The sequence below is a fragment of the Schistocerca cancellata genome, chromosome 2 (genome assembly GCF_023864275.1).
Source record: "Schistocerca cancellata isolate TAMUIC-IGC-003103 chromosome 2, iqSchCanc2.1, whole genome shotgun sequence".
NCBI classification, from domain to species: Eukaryota; Metazoa; Arthropoda; class Insecta; order Orthoptera; family Acrididae; genus Schistocerca; species Schistocerca cancellata.
Genome location: NC_064627.1, coordinates 506,669,091 through 506,688,603, shown reverse-complemented (window position 1 = coordinate 506,688,603; position 19,513 = coordinate 506,669,091). Strand labels below are relative to the sequence as shown.

The following is a 19,513-nucleotide window of genomic DNA, read 5'->3' as shown; positions in this document are numbered from 1 at the left end:
GCATTCACGGTGTTCTTATTTCAATTTCCAGGAGTGTATATTATGATTTTTCAACACTATTAAGGTAAATACATTGTTTGTTCTCTATTAACATCTTTCAATTGCTAACTATCCCTATCAGTAGTTAGTGCCTTCCGTAGTTTGAATCTTTTATTTAGCTGGCAGTAGTGGCGCTCGCTGTATTGCAGTAGTTCGAGTAACGAAGATTTTTAGTGAGGTAAATGATTTGTGAAAGGTATAGGTTAATGTTAGTCAGGGCCATTCTTTTGTAGGGATTTTTGAAAGTCAGATTGCGTTGCGCTAAAAATATGTCAGCATGTTACTGGGCCATCACATGACGCGCACAGATTGATCGAAGAATAAGCAGATTAATTTCTAGCAACGAAATCTTTATTTTGCCTGATAGAATTAGAGCATGTTTTGTCATCTACTCTGCCGAAAATGTAAATTGCTACACGATGATCGACTTGACCGATCGCCACGAGGCTGATGCTCCAGTATTTCCATGCTCGTGAGGTACGATGATTAAAATTTCATCCTTATGCCAACTGATTTTCGTTGTAGTAAAAAAGTATTCCTGCAGATGAAGAATGGTATCGCATTGTTATAATTAAAGTTCAGCTTTTCACAGAAGCCCTCTGTGGGCTGTAAGTATCGTATGGCAGCGAAACTTGGTAGATGTGCTACTGCTTTAATGCAGAACTCATTTACCCTGGAAAAAGTATATTTCAATTTTGGCTACCTGATACAAATCTGGCGCTGTAAACTGATTATAGAGCGGTCTACGACGCTGCAGTCATGGACTGTGCCGCTGATCCCGGCGGAGCTTCGAGTCCTCCATCGGGCATGGGTGTGTGTTTGTTCTTAGGATAATTTAGGTTAAGTAGTGTGTAAACTTAGGGACTGATGACCTTAGCAGGTAAGTCCCATAAGATTAAAAAAAACTGATTGTGTGACAGTGTGACATCCACACTGTCATTTGACATGCCGCAACGTGATTGAACAGCATGTCTATCAAGAAGAGAGACCGTGCATTGTTAGTGAACCTGTGGAGACTGCAGCAATTACAGTGCAGTATTGAGAGGGTACCTGAAAAATCTGATGAGAGACCCAATATCATTAAAGATGATAATGAAATTCGAAAACACCTGTGAGCTTGGTGTGGCGCCTGGTACAGGAGGGCGTCCTATCCCTGTGGAAGTTATTGACGAGGCTGCTTGCGTTGATTGACTGTTGCGTCGGTTCTTAATAGAATATTTTAAACATTACGAATGAAACAAACACAACACTGGTGTAGTATTTATTAGTTGTTATACGAACCAGTTCGTGCAACATATAATAAATATTGTAGAACATTCCTCCAGACGAGGCACTGTTTCTGTAACTGACCATGCAGCACGCACCCCGTGTAGTCCCAAAACTCGTCCAACATCACGAGAATTGTGCATCCCATGGTGAACAGTACGTATAGTTTTGCGGTCTGTATTACACTGCCACTCGTACGCGTTCTAGAAGGTGTAGCGACTGAAACTTCACGCTCCGCATCAAGGTTTTGAATTTGCTCTTAGGTTTCTGGCACAGATCGACGTTGCCGACATGTGAGTGGATAATATTCTGTGGAGTGACGAGGCACATTTTACACCACCGGGTGTACTGAACACACAGAACTGCCGAATTTGGGGTATTGTTGAACCGCGTTTTGTGCTCGTCATATGTGACTGCTTGGTGTGGATTCACAAGCTGCTTTAATCTTGGTCAATTCTTCTTTGTAGAGATTACACCCAGAGGGCCTGTGAGGTGTACAGTGATGTCTGTACGTTGTCAAGTTGTCACGACCTTGTATAGTGTGTCATTCCCGCTTTCGAAAAGCGCAACTGCTGGCCGCGGTGGCCGAGCGGTTCTAGGCGATTCAGTCCGGAACCGCGCGACTGCTACGTCGCAGGTTCGAATCCTGCCTCGTGCATGGATGTGTGTGATGTTCTGAGGTTAGTTAGATTTAAGTAGTTCTAAGTTCTAGGGGTACTGATAACCTCAGATGTTAAGTCCCATAATGCTCAGAGCCATTTGAACCATTTTGAAAAGCGCAGCTGTTTCATGCAAGAGGGGGCAACACGTCATGAAGCTCGCCCAGTGAAAGATCTGCTTATTGCAGTCTTTCACGAACTGATTATCTCCAGAGGTTTTCCTGGTCCATGGCCTGCTTCATCACCTGATGACATTCCATGTGACTCTTGGTTCTGGAGATATCTAAATGAAAGCGTTCACTATGGATTCGTTCGGTCTCTACCTCGTCTGGAGGCCAGTAAAAAGGAACACGTTGCTCAGATTGCATCGGAACTTCTGCGAACAATTATCGATCACGTAGTTTTACGGATACAACATGTCGACGACGTCTCCGGTGCTCATGCTGAACAAACTGTGTAAGCGTTGGTTAATAATAAAATTAATATTATGCCTTTCTCAGATGTTTGGCCTTTTCTGTCCATGTCCCGCTCCTAATCCATTACGTATGGAAACATTTCTATACGTATTTCTTGCATTCACAGCAGCAGATTTCCATCTGGTGGCAACAGTTGGAACTAATTTGTTTCCCAACGTAAATGGTTTCGCATTAACGCATTAGAATATCTACAAAGTTTCGCTGCCACACGATAATTACAGCCCACTCTGGACCTCTGTGAGTAGCTGCACTTTAATTATAACCACCTGGTACGTGATGGTTATTAGGTTCGTCTAACGTTAATGGACCTTTTCAGGTGGAGAACGGAGCACGTATGCCCAAGGGACGTACACTTGCAACTTATCACGATGTGTCGGACTGAGAAAGACAGAATAATTGGCAAGAGGGAGATACTTGGCTATAGTGCAATGACTGCACAAGCCGGCCGGAGTGGCCGAGCGGTTAAAGGCGCTACAGTCTGGAACCGCACGACCGCTACGGTCGCAGATTCGAATCCTGCCTCGGGCATGGATGTGTGTGATGTCCTTAGGTTAGTTAGGTTTAATTAGTTCTAAGTTCTAGGGGACTGATGACCACAGCAGTTAAGTCCCATAGTGCTCAGAACCATTTGAACCATTTTTTTTGACTGCACAATAACTGGTAACAAGATGGGGTCAGGATAAAAGTCTGGCAAGAAGAGCAGCACGGGTGCTTCCAGAAGGACTACGAAACGAGAAGGTCGTAGCGCTGTTCGATTGGCTCTGACGAATAAGTGAATGACAAAGGCAGAGTAATCCAGGCAGGTAATCAAGGCAGAGTGCCTCCACGAATCTTATTCAAATATGGTTCAAATGGCTCTGAGCACTATGGGACTCAACTGCTGTGGTCATCAGTCCCCTAGAACTTAGAACTACTTAAACCTAACTAACCTAAGGACATCACACACACCCATGCCCGATGCAGGATTCGAACCTGCGACCGTAGCAGCAGCGCGGCTCCGGACTGGAGCGCCTAGAACCGCACGGCCACCGCGGCCGGCTACGAATCTTATTGGTAGTCGAGTAGAGATCTAGAGTTTCTCTCCGCGTTTACCGCACCACATGTAGCAGAGGCTTGCATGGTTTTCTATTTATGTCGATCAGATCAACGTCGAGTATGTAGACGAGCTAGTTAGAGATCCCAGGAAACAGAAATTCTCGATATCAATACTTTTCCAACACCTGAAATCAACTTTTGGGGAAAGAGGATTGACTGCAAATTGTAGAAGTAGCGTGCCTGGATTGCGATGCGAAGACGGATACATTCATACTAACCTTCAGGCATGAATTCTCTTGAAATGACACAGCAAACGTTTCAGGCATGACAAGATGACATTCGGAGGCTGTTCTCTTCTATGCCACAATGAACGCAATATTCCTGCCATTGGGAGTGTCATTCTGTACCGATGACGGACATAGACATCAGTTACGACTAGATTGGACGTTAACTCACTCAATACCTGTTATGAACATTTCCACAAACTAAGATAAATTTCGGAATCATACTTCATACTGTAACACTTTTAATTATGGTCAGTGTAAACTAACATAATAACATTACGGATTGCATAGGCAAGTAATGTCATAGCCAGCGACACTTAGCACTGACTTGCGCCATGTGATAAGATCATCAGTATTTGTGGTACTGTAGTTGTACTGTTTGGTCTTTTTTCTGGCGAAGAAACATTTCACTGCAGTGATGATCATTTCCGTTATGAGGAAGTGTGAAATACACGTCTTATAGCTACTGGCAGTTAAGAAGTCGCACTCACGTTCGTAACTTTCAAGAAAGCTGCCGTTTCTGCAGATCCGTTACGAACATTTTCTGTGCCCACTGTGCACAGATATTGATGCAGTCCTGACATTGCAAGACTCTTTCACAAACAGCTGTTCGTGACATGCAAATTGATCTCTTCGCCAGTTACCGAGCGAGGGGGAAAATTAGGGTTAAAATTCTCATCAGGTCATCCTTTTTTAGATTTCCCATTATCTCCTTAATTCACATAACCGCAAATGCCTGACAATTCTCTATCTCTTACGTCCTCATAAGCGACGAGTGGTTGAACCCTCGTATTCCTCGCTTCCTTCGTTTTCCTTTCGTTCACTAATCGTCAAGGGGTGATTCTGTTTAGCGACACGGATCCCCTAATTTCAGTCTATACATGTTTTGGAAATGTTTTCTAGGTACTTAAACATCGCTTCTGCACTGCTCTGTGTCCACAGTATCTCAACCACAGACAGCATCAAGTCGGTGATGAATGCCACATGGATCAAAGATGTCTTGTACTTAAAAATCCATGGGATCTGCAATCGTCCCTTTGTCGTATGTCATTATACTCCCAGTGAGGATAAGTTTACGATTGATTAGCTCTTGACAAGCCTCTACTTTTTACGAGTCACAAAGAAACATGGCCGAACACCATGAAGCAACTACACAAGGGTCAATTTGCAAACGTTCTTTACCTTCCCAGTGACCCTCATTTCGCAAATATATATCGGTTCCATACTTACTGTTGTTAACTGGTAATTACAGAACTTCGCAACGGTTTTGCTATGAAAGAAAGAAGAAATCGTAGTACAGTGGTTTGGTGAGTGTCAGGATACTGAATCAGTACTTTTTACACGACACATTCTTCAAGCTAGTTTAATCAGACTTTGTCACAAACAGCAATAACGAAACAGTTCTTATCTAAGTGAAACAAGTATAATGTCTTAACTATCGCAGACTTTATATACGTAGCAATGTAGGCAGCTACGGACAGAACGTAGTTCTGTTATATTCTTTAGAATAATTCGTTCGGCATCTCGCCTCTGGAGAATATATGCTTTCTGCTGCATGTAACCCTGAAAGTTCATTTATAGATTCTCATGGAAGTCTTGAAGCTGAAACTCTCACACTGACAGCACGGTAAGCAATATTTTCGCAAAAAGAGACACTTGAAACAAAGCAAACTAACGCTGCTCGCTTTATTGGTGTAATTGTGAACATTGTAGCAAAAGTACTTTGGTCAACGAGAGCCGTTGTTCCCTGTGCCATCACTGCGTACAAAGTTCATATCTAAACTGCAAAAATGAAAATTTTGCTGACGGACATGGAGGGGGGGGGGTGGAGGGCGGGGGAGGGCTAAGAGGGATAGTCATAAAATTTTAATGAACATCTCGAAAAAGTAAAGATAGGTAAATGATTTCTAATGTTTTTAATTCCACTCTTTGATACTCGGACGTAATGCTGCCCAAACCGTATCATCAGCTTGGAAGTTGATCCGGAAGTTTGAGACCACGGATTCTGTTTCAAACGTTAAGAAAACATGACGACCGCGTTCTATTCGAACACAAGAAAACATTGTGTCGTGCGTGACAACGTGACCGTAAGCCTCAGAAAATCGGATGGCCGACGAGCTCAACAATCGAATTTGTCACCAAGTTCACTGCATGAAGTTCTTTCAAAAGATCTGAAAATGCATGCGTACAAGGTTCAACTTACACAAGAGGCAAAGCCTACAGATCATGGAAAGAGATATCTATTTGCTCAGTGGATCTTGGCTCGACTAGCGGAGAACGAGAACTTCACAAAAAGAATAATTTTCTCAGATGAGGCACACTTCCACCTTAGTGCACACATGAATAAGCAGAACTGCAGAATTTTGGTTAAGAAAAATCCGCATTGACTGTGGAAGGGGAAATGTATCCACAACGCACGAGTGTGTGGTATGGCTTCTGGGCGGAAGAAATGATCGAAAATGACGAGGTTTAATAAGTTGACGCGACATGTCATACATCCGGTAAAACGATTGCTATGCTGAACGAAAAGTTTCCCCAAAAAGTTTTGCGTGGCAACCAGGAATGGCCTTGTGACTTTTTTTGTGGAGATTTGTGAAGGATGCAATAAATAAAAGAGGTTATTAACGGCATCCCACCAAATGTTTGTGAAAGCGTCATCTAGTACTGCAATGGACGCATTGCTCGCTGACGCGCGGCCTTGAGTGGTAATAAGGAGGATATAATTTTTCATACATAAATGGAAGAAGTTACTTAATGTATCTGTAAAAAAACATTACACTTTCATTAAATTTTGTATGTTCCATAGCACTTTAATATTCGTACCCACTTCCTGGACACCCTCTATAAATAGCCTACGCAGTCTGTCTCCCCTTTGTCTGTGGATCGTGTCATTTTGTTTTGGATCTCTGGCGGCGTGCTACGATACTGTGAAGCGAAGATTTAAATGTTTACTGGGACTGTAGGCCTGTACTGGCAAACAAACAAAAAGTGGCAACATGACTTTATTATTTTTATTCGAGTATTGTTCATCCTGATAACCACAAAGATGACATCTGCAGTTTATACGTGTATAAACATTGTCCACCATAACGTTGTGAGGGAAAATACGTAATAAAAATAGTCATGATAGAGTTAATAACGTCAAAACCACTGTGAACATCGAGAATGTCAAGAAGATACTTCAGGAAGCACGTAACTTGGACTACCGACAGTGAAGTATCTAGGATATGGCCCGACGAGTCTAACTAATATCGTTCACTATCAGAGAAGTGTTTATGTTTGGAGAAGAGCAGGAGAAGTGTGCGACAGTCAGTCTCCTTCCATATGTCAAGCATGTTGGATGTTCTGTAATTTATTTGGCTGTCATGCCGTGTTTTTCTGTAGGCGATGAGTTCACACAGAAAGGAAAGATGAGAAGTGAGTTCTATGAAACCACTTTGGTTTATCATCATCATTCAATGATGTGTTGTTTCCAAAACGAATCTCTTCTAGGAATACTATACTCCTCACTCAGTCGGCTGAAAATATTTTAGATTTATTTGATGTGGACGAAGACAAAATCAAACTTCCATTTATGCCGCAAGCGCATATCGTGTAGCTACTGTAGTCTTTATCAGCAAAAACGAGAAAGGATCCATTACCCTTCACTAGCATCCCTCAGTCTTTAGTAATAACCAGTAAACCCCCGATTCGTTAAAGGGTCGAAATCCTGTGTGTAAAAGATCTTCAAACGTCTGATTGCTTTACAAATTAGTTAATCTGTCAAATATTTGATATTGAGAATGCTAACTAGAACAACTTTAGAGAAGATTTGAAATTATACATAAAATTTGTTGGAAGTCGCTAGTGTTCTCATTACCAAACACCAGATGACTTTCTCAGCAATTTGCGCTTCATTTTAAGCAAAACCTAGTTTTTCACGCACTTAAATATATATAACGCAGCATCTCATGACCTACGTGTCATACAATGATTAATTTTGCTGGTACATTCAGTGGTATATATGGATATAGTCTGTAAAATATCTTGCGAATAAAGTTAGCAGCATAGAAAATGTAAATTAAAACGTCATGCCGGATACTGAAGTTTTACTGCGTGAGCAGAAAAAATGTAAGCGACAAATGTTTTGCCTTTCATCGTTTTGTGGTGAGAATCAACGAGAAAAAGTGTCGTAAAGGTTTGAAATTACGTATAAAGTTTGCTGCAAGTCATTCTCAAATACTAGATAATAACAGCCGGGTAATTCGCTCGTCGTGTGTGACTCTGCCGCAAGACACATTATATAGACAGATTCCAACAGTAATATTTGTCTTACTGTGTTAAACCTACTACATAAGACTATATCTCTTAATTAGTAGGTTATGACAACATTTTAAATTTTTAAATTAGGTCGCTAACTATATGGAAAATTGAAAATCAAATTTTGTTGCCTAGGAAGCCGCTAGATAGTCAACCTGCAATTGGGACGTGTACTACACTGAAGAGCCAAAGAAACTGGTATAGGCATGAGTATTCAAATACAGAGATATGTAATATGGCAAAATACGGCGCTGCAGTCAGCAACATCTATATAAGACAAAAAGTGTCTGGTGCAGTTGTTAGATGTTACTGCCGCTACGTGGTGTTATAGTCGGCAAAAGAGCGATGAGCCACGGCAACTCCGAGGTAGCGATTAAATGGGGATTTTCACGTACGACCATTTCACGAGTGTACCGTAAATACCAGCAGTCCGGTAAAACATCATATCTCCGACATCGCTGCTGCCGGAAAAAGATCCTGCAAGAACGGGACCAACGACGACTCATGAGAATCGTTCAACGTGACAGAAGTGTAAACCTTCCTCATGTTGCTGCAGATTTCGGTGCTGGGCCATCGACAAATGTCAGCGTGCGAGTCATTCAACAAAACATCATCGATGTGAGCTTACGGAGCCGAAGGTCTATTTGTGTACTTTTGATGACTGTACGACACGAAGCTTTACGCCTCGTCTCGGCCCGTCAACACCGACATTGGACTATTGATGACTGGAGTCATGTTGCCTGGTCGGACGAGTCTCGTTTCAGATTGTATCGAGCGGATGGACGTGTACGGGTGTGGAGACAATCTCATGAATCCATGGACCCTGCATGTCAGCAGGGGACTGTTCAAACTGGTGGAGGCTCTGTAATGGTGTGGGGCGTGTGGAGTTGGAGTGATATGGGACACCTGACACTTTCAGATACGACTGTGACACGTGACACGTACATAAGCGTTCTGTCTGAGCACTTGCATCCATTCATGTCTATTGTGCATTCCGACGGACTTGGGCAATTGCGGCAGGACATTGCGACATCCCACACGTACAGAATTGTTACAGAGTGGCACCAGGAACACTCTTCTGAGTTTAAACGCTTCCACTGGCCACCAAGCTCCCAGACACGAACATTATTAAGCCTATCTGGGATGCCTTGCAATGTGCTGTTCAGAAGAGATCTCTAACCCCTCGTGCTCTTACGGATTTACGGATAGCCCTGCAGGATTCATGCTGTCAATTCCCTCCAGCACTACTTCAGACATTAGTCGAGTCCAAGCGATGTCGTGTTGCGCACTTCCGCGTGCTCGCGGTGGGCCTACACGATATTAGGCAAGTGTATCAGTTTCTTTGGCTCTTCAGTGTATGAACCGCGCACCGGGTTAGTCGTTTGGTGGTACATATCTCTTTGGAAGAGAGAGTTTGCTTCGTGCAAAAGACAACGAATGGGTCCAAACCTTACTTTCAATCTCTAGTGGATCCATTTGGTGTTGAAAATGAAGACAACAGCAGACAGAAAGCGGAAATTTTAAATTCTGCATTTAAAAACGTATTTTCTCCAGAGGATACTACGGTAACAATTTTGGACTGCCGCACAGACCCACAAAGGAGAGTACCAGTATTAGCAATACCGGTATCTACGGGGTGTTACAAAAAGGTACGGCCAAACTTTCAGGAAACATTCCTCACACACAAAGAAAGAAAATATGGGGTGAGAAGTTCCGCCTTATGCAAGAGACCTTTTTTTCTTTTGTTTCACCCATACATGTTTCAGCACTTTTGTGCTAACATCAGAGGGTTCTATTTTTATTTTTAACTTACATTATGTTATTGTCCTCTTGTTTTGGTAGCTGTTATGCTACACAATATACAACATGTCATAGTTTTGAAGTTGTGGTACGTTTTCCTGTTTTGTTGGCGAAGTAAATAGGCTTACTTCTTTGCCTGTGTTCGCGTGGCAATGCAGTATTTCGATTACTCAAAAAATTATTATGTTTTGAGTAATGGAAATACTGCGTTGCCACGCGAACACAGGCAAAGAAGTAAGCCTATTTACTTCGCCAACAAAACAGGAAAACGTACCACAACTTCAAAACTATGACATGTTGTATATTGTGTAGCATAACAGCTACCAAAACAAGAGGACAATAACATAATGTAAGTTAAAAATAAAAATAGAACCCACTGATGATAGCACAAAAGTGCTGAAACATGTATGGGTGAAACAAAAGAAAAAAGGTGTCTTGCATAGGGCGGAACTTCTCATCCCATTTTCTTAGCAAGCACGGAGACAACAAGAAGAACTGCACCACAAGATGATTAAAGAAAATATGTTATGTGGACATGTGTCCGGAAACGCTTACTTTCCATGTTAGAGCTCATTTTATTACTTCTCTTCAAATCACATTAATCATGGAATGAAAACACACAGCAACAGAACGTACCAGCGTGACTTCAAAAACTTTGTTACAGGAAATGTTCAAAATGTCCTCCGTTAGCGAGGATACATGCATCCACCCTGCGTCGCATGGAATCCCTGATGCGCTGATGCAGCCCTGGAGAATGTCGTATTGTTTCACAGCCGTCCAAAATACGAGCACGAAGAGTCTCTACATTTGGTATCGGGGTTGCGTAGACAAGAGCTTTCAAATGGCTCCATAAATGAAGGTCAAGAGGGTTGAGGTCAGGAGAGCGTGGAGGCCATGGAATTGGTCCGCCTCTACCAATCCATCGGTCACTGAATCTGTTGTTGAGAAGCGTACGAACACTTCGACTGAAATGTGCAGGAGCTCCATCGTGCATGAACCACATGTTGTGTCGTACTTGTGAAGGCACATGTTCTAGCAGCACAGGTAGAGTATCCCGTATGAAATCATGATAACGTGCTCCATTGAGCGTAGGTGGACGAAACTAAAATGAGCTCTAACATGGAAATTAAGCGTTTCCGGACACACGGCCACATAACATCTTCTCTTTATTTGTGTGTGAGGAATGTTTCCTGAAAGTTTGGCCGTACCTTTTGGTAACACCCTGTATAAGGCTCTGACGAATTCCAATTATATTTTACATCGAATACCCTGTGAATTAGCTTCTTTCCTAGCTCATACGCTAGTATGCAAAACGTAAGAAGGAAATTAATTTTCACTTGAACTGTTACTGCCAAGTACATAGCTCGTTGAAATTTGGACTATATATAGAAAGAATTGATGGAGTCTAGTTAAGAAGGTAACTGAAAGAAGTACGCAATGGGATGAACAGAAATGAAATTTTTATACAAAGACAATAATATTTCACTGGTGTCAACGTGATTTAGGATGGCCCCTGGACATTACAAAGGGCGCGACGTGGTTCTTAATGGGGTGTGTCATCACCATGGACAGCAGCGCATGCTCTGCATCGTGCTTCCATGCTGGCCACATGGTTGAGAACGAGTTCTTGTGACAGTGCGTTTCTTTCCTCCGCCAGTGCGGCTGCCAAGAGCTGGATGGCCGTTATTGCATTTGGACGTGCTGTAGTACTTCCTCCCAACGCATCCCGCACGAGCGCGATGGGATTTAAGTAGAAGGAACGGGCAGGCCAACTCGTTCGCCGACTGTCCTCTCGTTCAAGAGCTCCTTCTCTTGCGCTCTTGGATGCGCTCGCGCCCTGTCGTCCATAAAAATGAAGTCAGGGCCGAACGCACCTCTGACAAGACGGACTGGGGAAAGACCTGGAGAGTCATAATAACGTTGATCGGAGAGAGTGCCGTGTTCATATTGAGGTCAGTACGCCGATACAACATTATGCCTCCCTACAGTATAACACCTGGGCCACCGAACGATCACGTTCGACAATGTTGCTGGGTGCATTAGGGATCTTGCCATATCAGGGCACCTCCGGCACTCGATGTAGTCGACCTCATGCAAATAACAGATGCAGGCGAATAGGATAGGTAGATTCCGTCTTGCCAGGTTTCCGAAAGGGTTTCGACATCGTATCAAATCGTTGACTTCTACCCATGGTACCAGCATACGGAGCGTTTTCCCAAATATGTGACTGGCTCGAGGAATGTGTGGCTCGAACAAAGGGAAAGAACCGGACAATATCTGATACAACGTTAGTGGTGAAAATCTTGCGCACGTCACATCGTATGGACCTATTCTGTTGAAAGGATCCTGGGTAAATGCAGTGCAGCTATCAAGCGAGTCGCTTTCAAGACGCTAGCGCAACCAGTTCTAGAGTATTTACTGTTTCATTGTTAGGGAGATAGGGTCAAGAAGTGAAGAAAGCGTGACAACAGACATCTAACTGTTTCAAATAGGCACTGCTAAGGTCGTGGCAGATCGCTGTCCATTCTAAAGCGAGCCAGTAATGTTCGGGAAATAACCGTGGTAGTCGCTGGAAGAAAGACGGCGCAGTTCTCGTGAGAAGTTGCTGGGTAGTTTTAGAGAACCTGTGTTCTAAAAATACTGTACGTCCTTCATGCTGCCATCATCGTATATCACGTATAGGTATGATGGACATAAGATAAGAGAGATTAGGGCACGCGCAGAGGCATAAAGACATTTTCCCTCATTTTATATGCGAATGGAATAGCAAAAAAATCGGTAATATTGGTTCTATGTATCCTCCACCAAGCAGTGTACAGCGGGCTATGTGATACAGAGGGAGTCCCAGGAGGAATGGTCAGTATTAAGGAATATAACACGAACGATCATTCGAAGCAGAAAAGTCAAGTAAACATGGGCTCTAAAATACAATCCTTAAGATCTATGAGCACTTGTTGAGTAAAATAGGGATGGAAAACACCGGTACCGGTATTTTAGTTCAGTGCTTTATTTGCCTCAAAAAGTTAAAAATGAGACGCAACATACACTCCTGGAAATGGAAAAAAGAACACATTGACACCGGTGTGTCAGACCCACCATACTTGCTTCGGACACTGCGAGAGGGCTGTACGAGCAATGATCACACGCACGGCACAGCGGACACACCAGGAACCGCGGTGTTGGCCGTCGAATGGCGCTGGCTGCGCAGCGTTTGTGCACCGCCGCCGTCAGTGTCAGCCAGTTTGCCGTGGCATACGGAGCTCCATCGCAGTCTTTAATACTGGTAGCATGCCGCGACAGCGTGGGCGTGAACCGTATGTGCAGTTGACGGACTTTGAGCGAGGGCGTATAGTGGGCATGCGGGAGGCCGGGTGGACGTACCGCCGAATTGCTCAACACGTGGGGCGTGAGGTCTCCACAGTACATCGATGTTGTCGCCAGTGGTCGGCGGAAGGTGCACGTGCCCGTCGACCTGGGACCGGACCGCAGCGACGCACGGATGCACGCCAAGACCGTAGGATCCTACGCAGTGCCGTAGGGGACCGCACCGCCACTTCCCAGCAAATTAGGGACACTGTTGCTCCTGGGGTATCGGTGAGGACCATTCGCAACCGTCTCCATGAAGCTGGGCTACGGTCCCGCACACCGTTAGGCCGTCTTCCGCTCACGCCCCAACATCGTGCAGCCCGCCTCCAGTGGTGTCGCGACAGGCGTGAATGGAGGGACGAATGGAGACGTGTCGTCTTCAGCGATGAGAGTCGCTTCTGCCTTGGTGACAATGATGGTCGTATGCGTGTTTGGCGCCGTGCAGGTGAGCGCCACAATCAGGACTGCATACGACCGAGGCACACAGGACCAACACCCGGCATCATGGTGTGGGGAGCGATCTCCTACACTGGCCGTACACCACTGGTGATCGTCGAGGGGACACTGAATAGTGCACGGTACATCCAAACCGTCATCGAACCCATCGTTCTACCATTCCTAGACCGGCAAGGGAACTTGCTGTTCCAACAGGACAATGCACGTCCGCATGTATCCCGTGCCACCCAACGTGCTCTAGAAGGTGTAAGTCAACTACCCTGGCCAGCAAAGATCTCCGGATCTGTCCCCCATTGAGCATGTTTGGGACTGGATGAAGCGTCGTCTCACGCGGTCTGCACGTCCAGCACGAACGCTGGTCCAACTGAGGCGCCAGGTGGAAATGGCATGGCAAGCCGTTCCACAGGACTACATCCAGCATCTCTACGATCGTCTCCATGGGAGAATAGCAGCCTGCATTGCTGCGAAAGGTGGATATACACTGTACTAGTGCCGACATTGTGCATGCTCTGTTGCCTGTGTCTATGTGCCTGTGGTTCTGTCAGTGTGATCATGTGATGTATCTGACCCCAGGAATGTGTCAATAAAGTTTCCCCTTCCTGGGACAATGAATTCACGGTGTTCTTATTTCAATTTCCAGGAGTGTATTTGCGACAACGTATAAGGAGGAAAAATCCACAGTGTCCGCTGGAAATACAAGCATAGTTTTACTGACATGCATAAACTTGGCATAATAGCTGAATCCTTTGTTTTGTGGTTGCTTCAGAGCAAAAAATTTATACCATCCAAAAGTGACGATTCAGATAAGTCATTAATTTGTGACATTTCGTTCTCGTTGTTGCCACACGCTTGTCTTACAACTTCGCCATCTTTGCCGGAGACAATGAGACGGATTTCTGTCACAGTCTCAACACTATATCGATCGAGATCTCATTCTCTTTCACCTTCATTAGAATTTTTCAATCTTTGTTCAGAGTTAGGTTTATTACTACAATAATAGCAATAAAAACCGAGAATCGGTTATTTCAGAAATCAGTGAAGTGCTCATAGCTCTTAAGGTATGCATTTTAGAACCCACTTTTACTAGACTATTTTGCTTCGAATTATCGTTCCTGTCTATTCCTGAACACTGACCATCCGTACATGCAGATGTAGACATAGATCTGCTTCGATCGGGCTGTTTGCGATATCGCCGTATTAAAAGAGCATTTTGCTCAACGCCTGTAGCTTTTCCTGCTGTCGAGGGTTGAGGGAGACGATGCTCCATCTACAAAAACGCGCCCCGTAAGGACGCAGGGTGAGCGTTGACAGAGCGCTCTGGTGGCGTACGTCGGAAGCGGCGGAACGACGGCAGCGGCGGCGGCGGCGACCAGGGCCGAGGCAGACGTCTGTCGGCGGCCGGCGAAGGCGGGTGGAGCTCAGCAGCCGACACTCCCACGGTTCCGAGTTCGAGACCTCGCGACGGCACGCCAGGTACGTGCGCGCGCGGCCTACCGCCTAGCTCCGCCCCACCTCTCACAGCACACACCGGAGCCTCCCGACTGCCGAACACGCACTATCCTATCATTGTAGAGCTGATATTCTTGCAACTATTCAATAAGAACAACGACTTAGGCCCCATGAACTCAAGCTACTTGACATTAACATCCGGAGTGTGTTCGCCGCAGGAGCCTCTTAGTACGGTTAGGACCGGTAAAAATACCACAGCACGTGGTAGCTGTATACTGTCATTAACGACTGTCGAGATTTACAATGAAATGGAAACACCTAAACTGAAACGGTTCGTCTGTAGTAGTTTCATGCATGGCAACACTAGCATATCACCAATAATAAAATAAGACAGGAGCTACGATATTTCGGGTGTACAAAATAAAGACATTGTAAATTGTCTTGACCATGTAGACTGCCTATATTTCTAATGTTATGAGCAGTTTCAGTTTCATCAAATCATCTTCGATTACAAAGTGTCATCTACTAGAGTAATCTATCAATTTCTATAGGAAGTGTCTAAGTATGCGTCAGTGTAGCGTGTTGGAAGCGGAATGTCGGCTACAAGAGTAACCCGCCAATTTCTATAAGCAATATGTGTGCAAAGACGTAGCCGACAAAGTAAGATCTGAAGATGGTTCGATTGAAATAAAATGGGCAGTAATATTAGAAATATATGCAATCTAGACGGACGCTACAAGTTTTTCCACAAGTACTGGTTGGCGTTTCCTCCACAAAACAAAAAAAAAAATATGTTAAATTTTGTAAAAAAAAGTTTCATTATGGTGTATCTCTGATGTATGTAACAACCGAACCCTATCCAACCGACGAACAATCTGAGGGGATCAAGACCCGTTGAGATTCAAGGTTCTGGACAGCAAGGGTCTCATTATCGTGTCCGAACTGAAGGAAGGAGGGCTACGTAACTAAGATTTCACCCCTTCCCGAGTGTCACTTTCTTGCTTTCCTGCGGATTTAGGTATAGAATAATTTGAATAATTAACTGACCATTCATAACCACTCAGCAAAATCTGTATCTACAGTCAGGCAGTATATTACCCATGGTTTGCACGAGACAGTCGTCCATGGTATGGAAACTATGGACTTGGTGTCGAATATTTTCGGGAATTTTACGGATTTAAAAGCCTGTGTGTATTTCTGAGTTTGACAGAATACTAGGAACAGCAGTAGGAACACGTAGTAATTTATTCTGGATTACTCCCATCTTCTAGAAGCTGGTGTTTGCAACTAACAACCAAATTTCAGACTCGTGATATTGGAAAAATAAATACTTCGTGAGGATTTTCAGTTTAATCTAGAAGTTGAGTGTATTTCCTTTAATCAGTGGACAGATTTGGTATTGTACCTTTGTTCCAGATGTATTCGTTATGTTTTCCGAATGTTGACTCTGAAACCTTGTATTTTGTAAAAGTTAGTTGACTTGTAAGCACCTCATTATCAGACGAGACAACACGCTCGAGTGCTTGGGTTAAGACCTTTGGAATGAGTTGCAGTCAAAGGAACAGCTGAAAAATTAAGGAGATATCGTATCGTGCCTCTTGCTGCTTGTTGCACTAGTAGCTGGGACAAAGAATTAGGAGCTATGCAAAAGGACAACGTCTCGACTAGATAGCGGACACACTTTATTTGTGGAAAAGAGCAAACATGTTCATATTCGTAACACAAACTTAATTTAATCTATTAATTTATTCTTCTGCTACAAACACAAAGCGGCTGCGCTAGACCAGAGTTTTTGATATTTTTTAAATGATGGACAATTCAAACTATACCCCTGTTTGGCCCATCTCTTATTACACTTGAGTATGATAAGACAATCCGGAACTCAGTATCGATTGTCTATCAGTGACGTTCTCAGATACACGAACATTATATTCAACCAGGAGTTCCATTTTGTTATCTATACAGTGTAACGGTTTTCCTAGCTTTTAGTGTTTAATATAGGAAGTTGTTGATACTACATTAAGAAGATTGAAAAATTAAATTTTTTCGATGTTAGTAAACCCGAGAAGCTGATCAGAATTTTTTTCTATACTTCTAATTCCGAACGAGTAACACCTCAGGGATTTCTGTTATCCTTCAAGTACATTATTGCGCTTTTTGACAATGCATTGGTAAATATTACGACACTGGAAACATTTTTTCCTGCTTTTTTTCCCTTTTCAAGCACCCTTATTTGAAACATAATACCGAGCTGTGTGGCTTTGCGTTCGAGAGACTGGATTCGCTAGGGGGAGGAGCAGGGTTCAAATCTCTGTGCACGTTTAAGTCTTCTGTTGTTTCCCTACACTGATCAGTGCAAAAGTCGTGAGAGCTGCTTTGAAAAGAACGGGGTGAATTTCCGTCCCTATCCTTGTATTAGAACATACTAGCATACTGCACAAATTTTTTTGTTTTTCTTTAATCTAATTTGTATATTGTTCTCAAACTACAATGTCTGCTAAACTTTGCACGCTAATTAAAGCCGCCAGAAGCGTGGAACTTCCCAGATTTTATTTCTGACCAAAAAGCGATTCCGGTCGCTGGAGCCGGCAGTATTTGTTAATATTGCCCTTTGACTCCTTGTGGTGATACTTCCACAGAAACTTGCTTCTCGTAACAGATATTTCCCTAGAAGTCCATTACGAATGTAATTTAACGAAATTTCCAAGAACACTGAAAAACGTAGTTTTTTTAAATTTCTGACCGAGAAGTCAAATATCAGTTTTCATAGACGTAGCTTTAAAAATGTTTTAGCAGTACCCCTTTAATAATGATTTATTTTCAAAAAACAATTTCTCCCATTATTTTATCCTCTTAGTAGTTAAAATTCCAAAAATGCTGATTTAGGTTTTCCGTGATTTCCTTAAATCGCTCCAGGCAAATGCCGGGTTGGTTCCTTTGAAAGGGCACGGCCGATTTCCTTACCCTTCCTTCCCTAATCCTATGAGACCGATGACCTCGCTGTCTGGTCTCCTTCCCCAAATAACCCAACCCCCCAAAAATGCTGAAGCAGATATTGTTTTATTATTGACGGAGAAGCCAAATACCAATTTTCGTAGTTCTAGCTTCAAAATTGCCTGAATAGCGACACATTTTCAAAAAACTGTTCATCCTGTACTTCACCCTCTTAGAGGCGTAATTTAGAACAATCCCTTCTTAAACGATGCCTGTAGTATAAGATAAACATACCTCCAAATTTTAAGTTTCTGTCCTTAGCGGTTTGGGCTGGGCGACGATATGTCAGTGTATCAGTCGAGCTCTATTTAACCCCCTTAGGGATTGAATTCCCAAAAACACTGAACGACGTAATTTTTTGTTTCTATCCGAGAAGCCAGAACCAAATTTTCATAGCTGTAGTTTTAAAAATGCTTTAATAGTACTTTAACAATAATTTATTTTTTAAAAAATTCACCCACTATTTCACCCCCATAGGGGTTAAATTTCCAAAAATGACTGAGAAATCAAATATCAGTTTTCGTAGTTCTAGCTTCAAAATTGCCTTAATAGCGACATACTTTCAAAAAAACTTTTTCCCCTTTTTCGCCCTCTCAGGGATGGAATTTCGAAATATTCCATCTTAAACGGTGCCTATAGTATAATATCAACACCATCTCCAAATCTAAAGTTTCTGTCCTCAGCTGTTTCGCCTGGGCGATGATGAGTATACCAGTCAGGACATTTCCTTTTATATTTAGATGTCCTCTGTCTTTAATTATTTCTTCCTAGACGGACGTTAAATTCTAATCTTTCTTCTTCCCTCGTCGCCTGAAACCACAACATTGGATCGTTTGTCAAAGATCTCTTCTTCACCTTGTGCATCTAACACGAAAACGTTGGAAAAGTGACGAAGAATAACACTTCTACAGTACGTAAGTATTCGTTTGGAAACCAAATTGTACCATTTCAGAGGAGCTGCAGACAACTGATTACCCTTGTTGTGCGTTCCTGAGAAAATAGCCAGTAACCAGAAGTCCACTAAGTGATAAAGCGTCCAGCACACTCATGCGAGCTGAATAATATACAAAAGCCAAAAATATTTCTCGATACGGTAACTTATTTTGATAGTGAAGCAGATCTGGGTGTAATATAGCTTTCTATAGAGAACATTGCAAACGGGAAGTCATTTCTGATTGCAACAGGATGTGCAAAGGAAAAGAACCTAGCCTTTAGCGAGAATTCGTGCTTGTATTCTCGTGAGCAGTTTTAGGAAGAACATGAGAACATGTAACACAATTCGAACTTCGCAGCTTTTGTGCCGTGGTCAGTGCGTCGCCTCCGAGATGCATAATTCTGTCGTGAAGAACTTATCAGAGGTGGTGCAGAGCGGAAGGAGCGGCTGTGAGGT

General features: G+C 43.3%; 1 protein-coding gene across 2 annotated transcripts in view; it reads left to right on the top strand.

Moving 5' to 3' along the window:
• The first annotated feature begins 15,039 nt into the window (after nt 1-15,039).
• Nucleotides 15,040-19,513, top strand: part of LOC126162048 (myosin-13) — a 320,343-nt gene continuing 315,869 nt past the window's right edge. For both annotated transcript variants that reach the window (XM_049918288.1, XM_049918289.1), the window contains exon 1: nt 15,040-15,153. The gene's annotated coding sequence lies outside the window, so the exon portion shown is untranslated. The remainder of the gene's footprint in view (nt 15,154-19,513) is intronic.